This window comes from Aegilops tauschii, chromosome 5, assembly GCF_002575655.3.
Source record: "Aegilops tauschii subsp. strangulata cultivar AL8/78 chromosome 5, Aet v6.0, whole genome shotgun sequence".
Taxonomy (NCBI): domain Eukaryota; kingdom Viridiplantae; phylum Streptophyta; class Magnoliopsida; order Poales; family Poaceae; genus Aegilops; species Aegilops tauschii.
This window is the reverse complement of record NC_053039.3, coordinates 394,186,117-394,197,183: the sequence shown is the minus strand read 5'-3', so window position 1 is coordinate 394,197,183 and position 11,067 is coordinate 394,186,117. Positions and strand designations below refer to the sequence as shown.

Here is an 11,067-nt window from a genome sequence, read left to right as displayed (position 1 = left end):
ATAATGAAGTTCATCTGATTATAGAACTCCCACTCAGATAGACATCCCTCTAGTCATCTAAGTGATACATGATCCGAGTCAAACTAGGCCGTGTCCGATCATCACGTGAGACGGACTAGTCATCATCGGTGAACATCTCCATGTTGATCGCATCTACTATATGACTCATGTTCGACCTTTCGATCTCTTGTGTTCCGAGGCCATGTCTGTACATGCTAGGCTCGTCAAGTCAACCTAAGTGTTTCGCATGTGTTCCGAGGCCATGTCTGTACATGCTAGGCTCGTCAACACCCGTTGTATTCGAACGTTAGAATCTATCACACCCGATCATCACGTGGTGCTTCGAAACAACGAACCTTCGCAACGGTGCATAGTTAGGGGGAACACGTCTCTTGAAATTTTAGTGAGGGATCATCTTATTTATGCTACCGTCGTTCTAAGCAAATAAGATGTAAACATGATAAACATCACATGCAAATCATAAAGTGACGTGATATGGCCAATATCATCTTGCGCCTTTTGATCTCCATCTTCGAGGCGCGGCATGATCACCTTCGTCACCGGCATGACACCATGATCTCCATCATCGTGTCTTCATGAAGTTGTCTCGCCAACTATTACTTCTACTACTATGGCTAACGGTTAGCAATAAAGTAAAGTAATTACATGGCGTTTTCATTGACACGCAGGTCATACAATAAATTAAGACAACTCCTATGGCTCCTGCCGGTTGTCATACTCATCGACATGCAAGTCGTGATTCCTATTACAAGAACATGATCAATCTCATACATCACATATATCATTCATCACATCCTTTTGGCCATATCACATCACATAGCATATGCTGCAAAAACAAGTTAGACGTCCTCTAATTGTTGTTGCAAGTTTTTACGTGGCTTGTATAGGTTTCTAGCAAGAACGTTTCTTACCTACGTAAAACCACAACGTGATATGCCAATTTCTATTTACCCTTCATAAGGACCCTTTTCATCGAATCCGTTCCGACTAAAGTGGGATAGACAGATACCCGCTAGCCACCTTATGCAACTAGTGCATGTCAGTCGGTGGAACCTGTCTCACGTAAGCGTACGTGTAAGGTCGGTCCGGGCCGCTTCATCCCACAATACCGCCGAAACAAGATAAGACTAGTAGAGGCAAGAAGAATTGGCAACATCGACGCCCACAACTACTTTGTGTTCTACTCGTGCATAGCTCATGATGCCACTGTTGGAGGCAGAAATTCAAAATTTTCTACGCATCACCAAGATCAATCTATGGAGTAATCTAGCAACGAGGGGAAGGGGAGTGCATCTACATACCCTTGTAGATCGGGATGCGGAAGCGTTGCAAGAACGCGGATGAGGGAGTCGTACTCGTAGCGATTCAGATCGCGGTTGATTCCCATCTAAGCGCCGAACCACGGCGCCTCCGCGTTCAACACACGTGCAGCCCGGTGACGTCTCCCACGCCTTGATCCAGCAAGGTGAGAGGGAGAGGTTGGGGAAGACTCCATCCAGCAGCAGCACGACGGCGTGGTGGTGATGGAGGAGCTTGGCAATCCTGCAGGGCTTCGCCAAGCACCGTAGGAGAGGAGAAGGAGGGAGAGGGGTAGGGCTACGCCGAAAGAAAGACGTTCTCATATGTATGGCAGCCCCAAAACCCCAATATATATAGGGGAGGGGGAGGGCTGCGCCCCCATCTAGGGTTCCCCCCCCAAGGGGTGCGGCCAGCCCTAGATGGGGCTTGGGGGGCGGCCAAGGGGGGAGAGAGAAGGGGGGCGCCCCACTAGATGGGCCTTAGGCCCATCTGTGCCTAGGGTTTCCCCCTTCCCCCTTTCCTGCGCCCTGGGCCTCTTGTGGGGGTGCGCACCAGCCCACCTGGGGCTGGTCCCCTCCCACACTTGGCCCACGCAGCCCTCTGGGGCCCGTGGCCCCACCCGGTCGACCCCGGGACCCTCCCGGTGGTCCCGGTACATTACCGATAGCACCCGAAACTTTTCCGGTGACCAAAACAGGACTTCCCATATATAAATCTTTACCTCCGAACCATTCCGGAACTCCTCGTGACGTCCGGGATCTCATCCGGGACTCCGAACAACATTCGGTAACCACGTACATACTTTCCCTATAACCCTAGCGTCATCGAACCTTAAGTGTGTAGACCCTACGGGTTCGGGAACCATGCAGACATGACCGAGACGTTCTCTGGTCAATAACCAACAGCGGGATCTGGATACCCATGTTGGCTCCCACATGTTCCACGATGATCTCATCGGATGAACCACGATGTCGGGGATTCAATCAATCCCGTATTCAATTCCCTTTGTCTATCGGTATGTTACTTGCCCGAGATTCGATCGTCGGTATCCCTATACCTTGTTCAATCTCGTTACCGGCAAGTCTCTTTACTCGTTCCGTAACTCACATCATCCCGTGATCAACTCCTTGGTCACATTGTGCACATTATGATGATGTCCTACCGAGTGGGCCCAGAGATACCTCTCCGTTTACACGGAGTGACAAATCCCAGTCTCGATTCGTGCCAACCCAACAGACACTTTCGGAGATACCTGTAGTGCACCTTTATAGCCACCCAGTTACGTTGTGACGTTTGGTACACCCAAAGCATTCCTACGGTATCCGGGAGTTGCACAATCTCATGGTCTAAGGAACTGATACTTGACATTAGAAAAGCTCTGAGCAAACGAACTACACGATCTTGTGCTAGGCTTAGGATTGGGTCTTGTCCATCACATCATTCTCCTAATGATGTGATCCCGTTATCAACGACATCCAATGTCCATGGTCAGGAAACTGTAACCATCTATTGATCAACGAGCTAGTCAACTAGAGGCTTACTAGGGACATGGTGTTGTCTATGTATCCACACATGTATCTGAGTTTCCCATCAATACAATTCTAGCATGGATAATAAATGATTATCATGAACAAGGAAATATAATAATAACCTATTTATTATTGCCTCTAGGGCATATTTCCAACAATATTATCCTTTCCAGACACCCCTAACTAATGAGCCTCGATTCACTCGGGTTTGGTCTTGAAGGCAACCATCACACCTTTACATACGTCTCCAGAGCACACCTCGTGCAAGGAAGCTTCTAGAGGAACCTCTAACTGTCTAGGAGCCCAAGCTCCAAAAGTAACATGTGTTGATGAAGAAATCTAGCGGGGAACACAAATCGGTTAGGTGGAAGTGTAGATCGGGTCTTGTTCTCTCAAATCCCAAAGTATTGAAGTGTTTTGGGTGGTGGGATTGAGAGTATTGAGCAAAATGGAGGTTTGACACTGGTGGATGCTCACAAGGCTTTGAAGGTTAGGTTTGGAGGAGGAAGAAAGCCCCATTTATACACCCACCTCAAAAAGAAAAAGGAAACCGAAGAAAAATCGGTGCAAAAAACGAAACAAAAAAAACCAAGGAAACAAACGAAAATGCAAAATAAATCAAAAGAAAAGGAAAGACATGAAATTGAGAAAGAAACGAAGAAAACCGGTTTAAACACAAAGAAAATAAAAAAATCAAAGAAAAATTGTTCAAGAAACAAAATAAAACAACACTAAAAATGCAAAAAAAGAAGCAACTAGAGCGAACACAATCACCCTCGAGCGTCTCGATCAAAACCCGATTGAACAAAAACAAACAAACAAACTGGGCGGCCCAATGTATACACATGGGAAAAAAAGCTTTGAGACGAGGGCACGTATATCTCCCCATAAGGGGTCCCTATGTGTCGCTTCACGCGAGACGTAGGGGACTCTCGCGTGAAGCCAAGCGCAAGATGGGCACACCCAGGCGCGCCGGAGCCAAAGCATCATTTTTTACCTTTTTCTTTACTTTTGCTTATACTGTCAGATACTCTAAATAAATATATTACAGAAAACACTTTAACTTTAAAAAAAATGTTGTCCAAGCATTTGAAAAAGTTAAATGTGAATTTAGAAATAGTTTCTCATGTATACGAAACATGTATACAAAAAATAAGATCTATGTGAAAAAGTTGATCATATGTTTTTAAAAAACTAATCAAGAATTTGAAAAATGTTAAACAAGTGTTTGAAAAATGTTAATCAAGCATTTGAAAAATGTTAATGTGTATAGAAAAAAGGTTGACCACGTATAAAAAAAATGTTAATCTTGTACTCCCTCCGTTTCTAAATATTTGTCTTTCTAAAATTTTTAACAAGTGACTACATACGGAGCAAAATGAGTGAATCTACACTCTAAAATATGTCTATATACATCCGTACGTGGTAGTCCGTTTAAAATCTCTAAAAAGACAAATATTTAGGAATGGAGGGAGTATATGAGAAATGTTAATCAAGCACTTGAAAAATGTGAAATGTGTATAGAAAAAATGTACACCATGTATTGAAAAAATGCTAATCTGGTACTTGAAAAATGCTAATCAAGAATTTGAAAAGTTATTTTGTATATGAAAATACTGATCATGTATACAAAAAATGTTGAACTTGTATTTGATAGATGTTAAACGTGTATTAGAAATATACTTGGAATGTAAAATATTTATGAAAACAAAGTAGACATAAAAAAATAAAGTTTCTCAAAAAAATATTAATCATGTATTTCAAAATGTTAAACATGTATATGAAAATGTTTTTTATGTACAAGAAAAAATGTTGAATGTGTACTGAAAAAATGTTAGCACGTGTTGAACAAAAGAGGAATTGAAGAAAATCGAGAAAAAATAACAAAGAAAAATAAAAAACGAACAAATACCAAAATGGAAAACAAAGAAAAGGAAACAAAATAGATGAAAAACCAAAGAAACCAATGCAAGATAATGAAACCAAGAAAGAAAGAAAAAATAAAAATAACCGAGAAAGAAAGAAAAAACCAATGAAAACCGAGAAAGAAACAAGTGAAATAAAGAAAAAGCAGAAAAATGGTGAAACCAAGAAAAACAATGAAGAAGACCAATAAAAAGCAAAGAAAACAGAAAAAGGCAGAGAAAACCATAAATAAAACAAAGGAAAACGATGAAAAAAGAAAAGAAAAAGAAAAACCTAAAAAACTTGAGAAAAAATAAAAAATAGGGAAAAACAAATTCGAACCAGCGAAGCAGTCCATCGCTCCAGAGTGAGCGTCGGGTGCCAGCGTTGAAGAAAAAAAGATAAACGGGCCAGCTCAGTTGCTATGCAAGACTAGTAGAATGCCCGTGCGTTACCACGGGCTTTTAAATATTTGTACCGTATGCATATATAAACATAATGCATATCAAGTTTTACGTGTAAACTTAATTGAAATCCACATCACACAAAATATTCTTCGATACAAAATGTAATTCGATAATATATGCATAGAAAGACATGTGATGCACAAGATAAAGAAAGTGGTACAGCAACATAGTACTCTTTATTGTGCATTATATTACAAAAGCTAGATAGCACCCTACATGACTTTTTATGCTTAAGACCAATCATCTCACGAAGGCATTTCCATTGTTATTAACCATTAATTAAAGACAACAGATGGAGCATTTTGTTACCTTTAAACAAATATTCCAAGATGCTGCAACCAGAACCTTAATTGTGTTATGCAATTGCCTAACAAATATTACATAGACCCAAATATACAGCACAACATCCAATAAAAAATCATTATAATACACACCATCTAACTTAAACTCCGGCATATGAAAATTTAGACCTCCGATAGAAAACGCTGATTTTCAGCAGGAAATATCAAATACATGCTTCCCTATCCAATGTATAAATATGTGTATTTCTCAATTGATGCACTTTTGAAATCTTCTAGCTCATATAACACCATAATTACAATGATTGTGCCACATATTTTTTAGAAAGCATGCATAAGCCTTTGAGTATAAACACAACTTTTGGTAGGGAGTCAATAACTGCCGTTGGTAGCTAAGCCTTTGAGTATAAACACAACTTTTTTCTCAAGCTTTCTTTTGCTTCATGGAGATGTAATTATTGCTAACAAAAACGAAAGAGAAACCACATGATAAAAAAGAAACAACGCAATAGGAGAAAATGAGGCATACTACGTGGCCATGTCGCTGACCTGGCCATCGCAACCTCCGAGACCAAGGGGCGAGGAGGTGGCGACATCAGCTCCAATGAACCAATGACATCAACATGGTTATGTCTGCCGTCCTCGATCGTCGACAGCATCGACTCAGTGGTCGGTCCTCGTATCTTCTTCCCCATGGATCGAGATTGCTTCGACATAGGATCAGAACAACAAACAGAATCGAAAGTCACAAAGAATTATAGCCTAGTAATCGACAACAAAAGAGTGTGAACGAGACATTCAAACAGAAGGTACAAGTGAAGGAGTCATTTTGTGCTCAGTATATATGATGTAGTAATACATACTAACTTGTAGTGAGAAATTTTTGACACACATTCGCAAAGGCAGAAGAAATTTGATCCACACATACATACTAATCGAGCAATCATTTAAGGACAGAAGGAAAGCATAGGAAAAATGTAAGGAGCGAATAAAACCATTGCGTGATATTACTGCTCAAGCATAATCAGAATATCAATAGAGCCTTCCTTCTGGTACTATGGTGCATTAGCTGACACAACTAATCAGAATGCTCAGTCAGCCAAATTAAGAAATATCGGTAACACATGCACATCTATTAATGATATTAGTGAACAATGCAAAAAGCAAAGGAATCCATTTGTCGCAATTAGTACACACAACAACTACTTCATAAGTTCATATGACCAATCAGTTAGACCACATGGTTAAATTCAATCATAGATGAACAACTAACAAAGGTTGAGAAGGATCCTTACAAAACAATGATTGGTCAGGAATTTGGGAAGGAGGCAGGGTCTATTATTAACGCTAGTGAAGGCGCATGTCATGCCAACTCTACAAAGTTAATTACATTTACAAAAAATCACATCGGAGAAGTATTGTGCACTCATGTTCTAGTCTTAATCTCCCTCAGGTAATCTTGTTTTCAGCTGAACGACGATCATGTCAAGCTGAACGGAGAGGACGATGACAGGGCCACGTTGTTCCCTGCCCACCACCGCCCACTTCCACACGCCACCATCCATCTTCACCGCTTCGATGCCGGCCCCAGCTCTCAAGCCCCTAGAACCGGTGCGCCCACGGGTCGCCGCGTTGGGCATGTACCCGCCGCCACCACGTTGGACGTTTTCATCCTACAATGCAATAGCCATTGCCTTAGTTGTCTACATCAGACATCTGAAATGAAACAAAAGTCAAATGCTACTAATTAGATGTAATACATCGTAATGTCAAACAGAGTCAACACTTTAATTGTGCTTCATAGGATAACAATCAAACATACATAGTTAAAGTGTCAACAACATTTCACAGAATTTTTGAAGCACTAACCTGCCTTGGCTCAATTCTAATGTGCTTCAGCATATCAATGCATAGATGTAGGAATCATCCTTGTACTCTACACAAACAAGGGGAAAATATGAGCTTTCATGTTTTCGTGTATTATAGTTAAGCAGAAGTGATACACGGACAGTAGTATGAATGTACAACAGTTTGAAAGTTGAGGTTCCCTGGGCTGAATGTCGATCAAAGGTGCCTCTCATTTGCCCTTGTAGTTCAAGTTCCTAATTATCTGACTACACAAAAATCCCATGTCAGAAGTTGCAATGCCAATACACACTATTGCTTGTCTACAATTTGACTATCTAATCTTACTCTAGCAGAAGTACCTTTTGCATCCATGGTCTCTTGCACTGGGGTACATACCAAACACCTAACTTCTTGCTTACAACTGATGATATTGTTGGGCGATGGAATTTGGAGCAACTTCTTGCTGACAACTGTTGATATTGTTGGGCATTGAATTAACTGAACCACCCAAACTACTTTCAATCCTTTCTCAAAAGCCAAATCAAGGAGACCACGAGATAGAAAAAGAGAGAAACTTACCATTAAGATAGAGGTCAAGTCAGGCGGTCTTGCACATGGTGTTGGTAGGCAGCACCGCTGTTGTCGGGAAAGTTCGCGCACCAAATCCATATCCTCCATTTTTGCAAGATTTTGTACACCGCATCTTTCTTACTGAAGTGGAAGAAACCATAAATCGGCTATCAATACATTAAGTTTAGAATATGGTCATTAAAATCATTGCACGTCGCTTGCTTGATTCTCCTCTATTAAATTAGCATTCATGACGGTGCCTTCTAAAGACAAGGCATGACAGAAACACAAAGCACAGACCAAGCACATTGGTTTATGTCCCATACTCATTGTAAATAATTAGAAGCTTCTGTAAGATGTGACACTGTTTACATGTAAGGAGTGAATTGCATCCTCGTACAAAGGATAGAACAACTGAATGCTTATGTACTTATAAAATGCCAAAGTGAAAAAGGGTAATTAAATCATGTTGGGTTAAAAACCTTACGTTCCTATGGTTCTTTCTCACATCAAAGAACACAAAATATCAGCAGTGGAAGTAGTGGATATTGGAGCCAGGAGAAGAGACGACGTGACCTTCACCCAGATCCTTAATGGCCAGCCTCATCTCCATGCCCAGGACGATCTAAAGCCTCCCTCAATAATTCGACACCTGCACGATGACCGACCGTGAGATCACAGCACTCGGCTTGGGCAACGAATTCGAGGGATTTCTAGACCAAGCGTTGAGAGTACCTAGGGGTCACCATGGTTGTTGTACACGACAAAGAGGAGTGCGGGAGGCGAGCCCCAACCCATCGAGACCACGATGCCTTGCGAGAAAGCTAGGGGAGGCGATGGTTGATACGTCTCCGTCGTATCTACTTTTCCAAACACTTTTGCCCTTGTTTTGGACCCTAACTTGCATGATTTGAATGGAACTAACCTAGACTGACGCTGTTTTCTGCAGAATTGCCATGGTGTTATTTATGTGCAGAAACAAAAGTTCTCGGAATGACCTGAAACTCCACGGAACATATTTTTGGAAAATATTAAAAATACTAGAAGAAGAATCCATGTAAGGGGTTCCACCACCTGTCCACGAGGGTGGGGGGCGCGCCTGCCCCCCCCAGGGAGGGTAGTACAAAAGATGTCATGCAAGTTCTTTTCCATAAGCACGTATGACTATATTCGGAATACATGCCTACATTACATTGATGAATTGGAGCTAGTTCTGTGTCACCCTATGTTATGACTGTTACATGATGAACCGCATCCGGCATAATTCTCCATCACTGATCCAATGCCTACGAGCTTTTCACATATTGTTCTTCGCTTATTTACCTTTCCGTTGCTACTGTTACAATCATTACAAAACCCAAAAATATTACTTTGCTACTGTTACCGTTACTTCCATATTACTTTGCTACTAAATACTTTGCTGCAGATACTAAGTTATCCAGGTGTGGTTGAATTGGCAACTCAACTTCAAATACTCAAGAATATTCTTTGGCTCTCCTTGTGTCGAATCAATAAATTTGGGTTGAATACTCTACCCTCGAAAACTGTTGCGATCCCCTATACTTGTGGGTTATCAAGACTATTTTCTGGCGCTGTTGCCGGGGAGCATAGCTCTATTCTTTGAGTCACTTGGGATTTATATCTGCTGGTCACTATGAAGAACTTGAAAGACGAGAAAACAAAAAATTATCCCTCAACTACGAGGGGAGGTAAGGAACTGCCATCTAGCTCTGCACTTGATTCACCTTCTGTTTTGAGTAAGCTTGCGACACCTAAACTTGCTTCTGTTATTCATTCTGATATGTCGCATGTTATTGATGATCCCACTTCTGCTATGCATGATACTTATGATGAAAATACTTCTATGCTTGATACTACTATGCCACTTGGTGAATTTCTTGATGAACAAATTGCTAGGGCTGGAGAGAATGAAATTATTGAAACTGATAATATTGAAGAAAGTGATGATGAAGACTCTCCCCCTAATAAATATGAATTGCCTGTTGTTCCTGAGGGTTATGTTTTGGATGAAGAATCTGCTAGAGCTATTTTAGCTTGCAATGATAGATATGATCTAAAGAGGTTATTAGCTAAATGGAAGCAGCAATCTCTTAATGCTAGAATGAAACCTGACCCTGCTTTTGCTACTTCACCTATCTGTGTTACTGATAAGGATTATGAATTCTCTGTTGATCCTGATATAATTACTTTGGTTGAATCTGATCCTTTTTATGGCTATGAATCTGAAACTGTTGTGGCACATCTTACTAAATTAAATGATATAGCCACCCTGTTCACTAATGATGAGAAATCTCGCTACCTTTATATCCTTAAAATATTTCCGTTCTCATTAAAGGGTGATGCTAAGATATGGTTTAATTCTCTTGATCCTGGTTGTGTGCGTAGTCCCCAGGATATGATTTATTACTTCTCTGCTAAATATTTCCCTGCTCATAAGAAACAAGCTGCTTTAAGGGATATATACAACTTTGTGCAAATTGAAGAAGAGAGTCTCCCACAAGTTTGGGGGAGGCTTCTCCAATTACTTAATGTTTTGCCTGATCATCCTCTCAAGAAAAATGAAATACTTGATATCTTTTATAATGGACTAACCGATGCTTCCAGAGATTACCTGAATAGTTGTGCTGGTTCTGTTTTCAGGGAAAGAACACCGGATGAAGCTGAGATTCTATTGAATAATATGTTGACAAATGAAAATAATTGGACACTTCCTGAGCCAGCTCCTGAGCCAATTCCTGAGCCTATTCCTAAACCAACTCCGAAGAAAAGGGGTGTTCTATTTCTCAGTCCTGAAGATATGCAAGAGGCAAAGAAATCTATGAAAGAAAAGGGTATAAAAGCTGAAGATGTTAAGAATTTACCTCCTATTAAAGAAATACATGGTCTTAATTTACCGCCTGTTGAAGAAACATATGATCTTAATTCATCACCTATTGAAGAAACTCATGGTCTTGATAACCAGACACAGGTAGTAAAGGTAAATTCTCTCTATAGATATGATAAAGCTGAAATCCCTCCTACTAAGTTTGCTAGCCAATGTTTGGATGAGTTTGATAACTTTATGGTTAAGCAAGAAGATTTTAATGCTTATTTTGGTAGACAATTAAA

The 11,067-nt window shown here is 40.7% G+C and overlaps 1 long non-coding RNA gene across 3 annotated transcripts; it reads right to left on the bottom strand.

Moving 5' to 3' along the window:
- Nucleotides 1-6,740: 6,740 nt before the first annotated feature.
- On the bottom strand, nucleotides 6,741-8,802 carry LOC123493883 (uncharacterized). 3 transcript variants are annotated; one of them, XR_012184972.1, is made up of 6 exons: nucleotides 8,674-8,802; nucleotides 8,426-8,590; nucleotides 7,948-8,079; nucleotides 7,728-7,866; nucleotides 7,390-7,634; nucleotides 6,741-7,236 (listed from the first exon to the last, which is right to left on the bottom strand). It is a non-coding gene; the product is annotated as an uncharacterized lncRNA (long non-coding RNA). The 3 variants fall into 3 exon arrangements; XR_006663290.2 differs by having other exon boundaries at nucleotides 7,728-7,838; XR_006663289.2 differs by having other exon boundaries at nucleotides 6,741-7,193; nucleotides 7,728-7,838.
- Nucleotides 8,803-11,067: the final 2,265 nt, after the last annotated feature.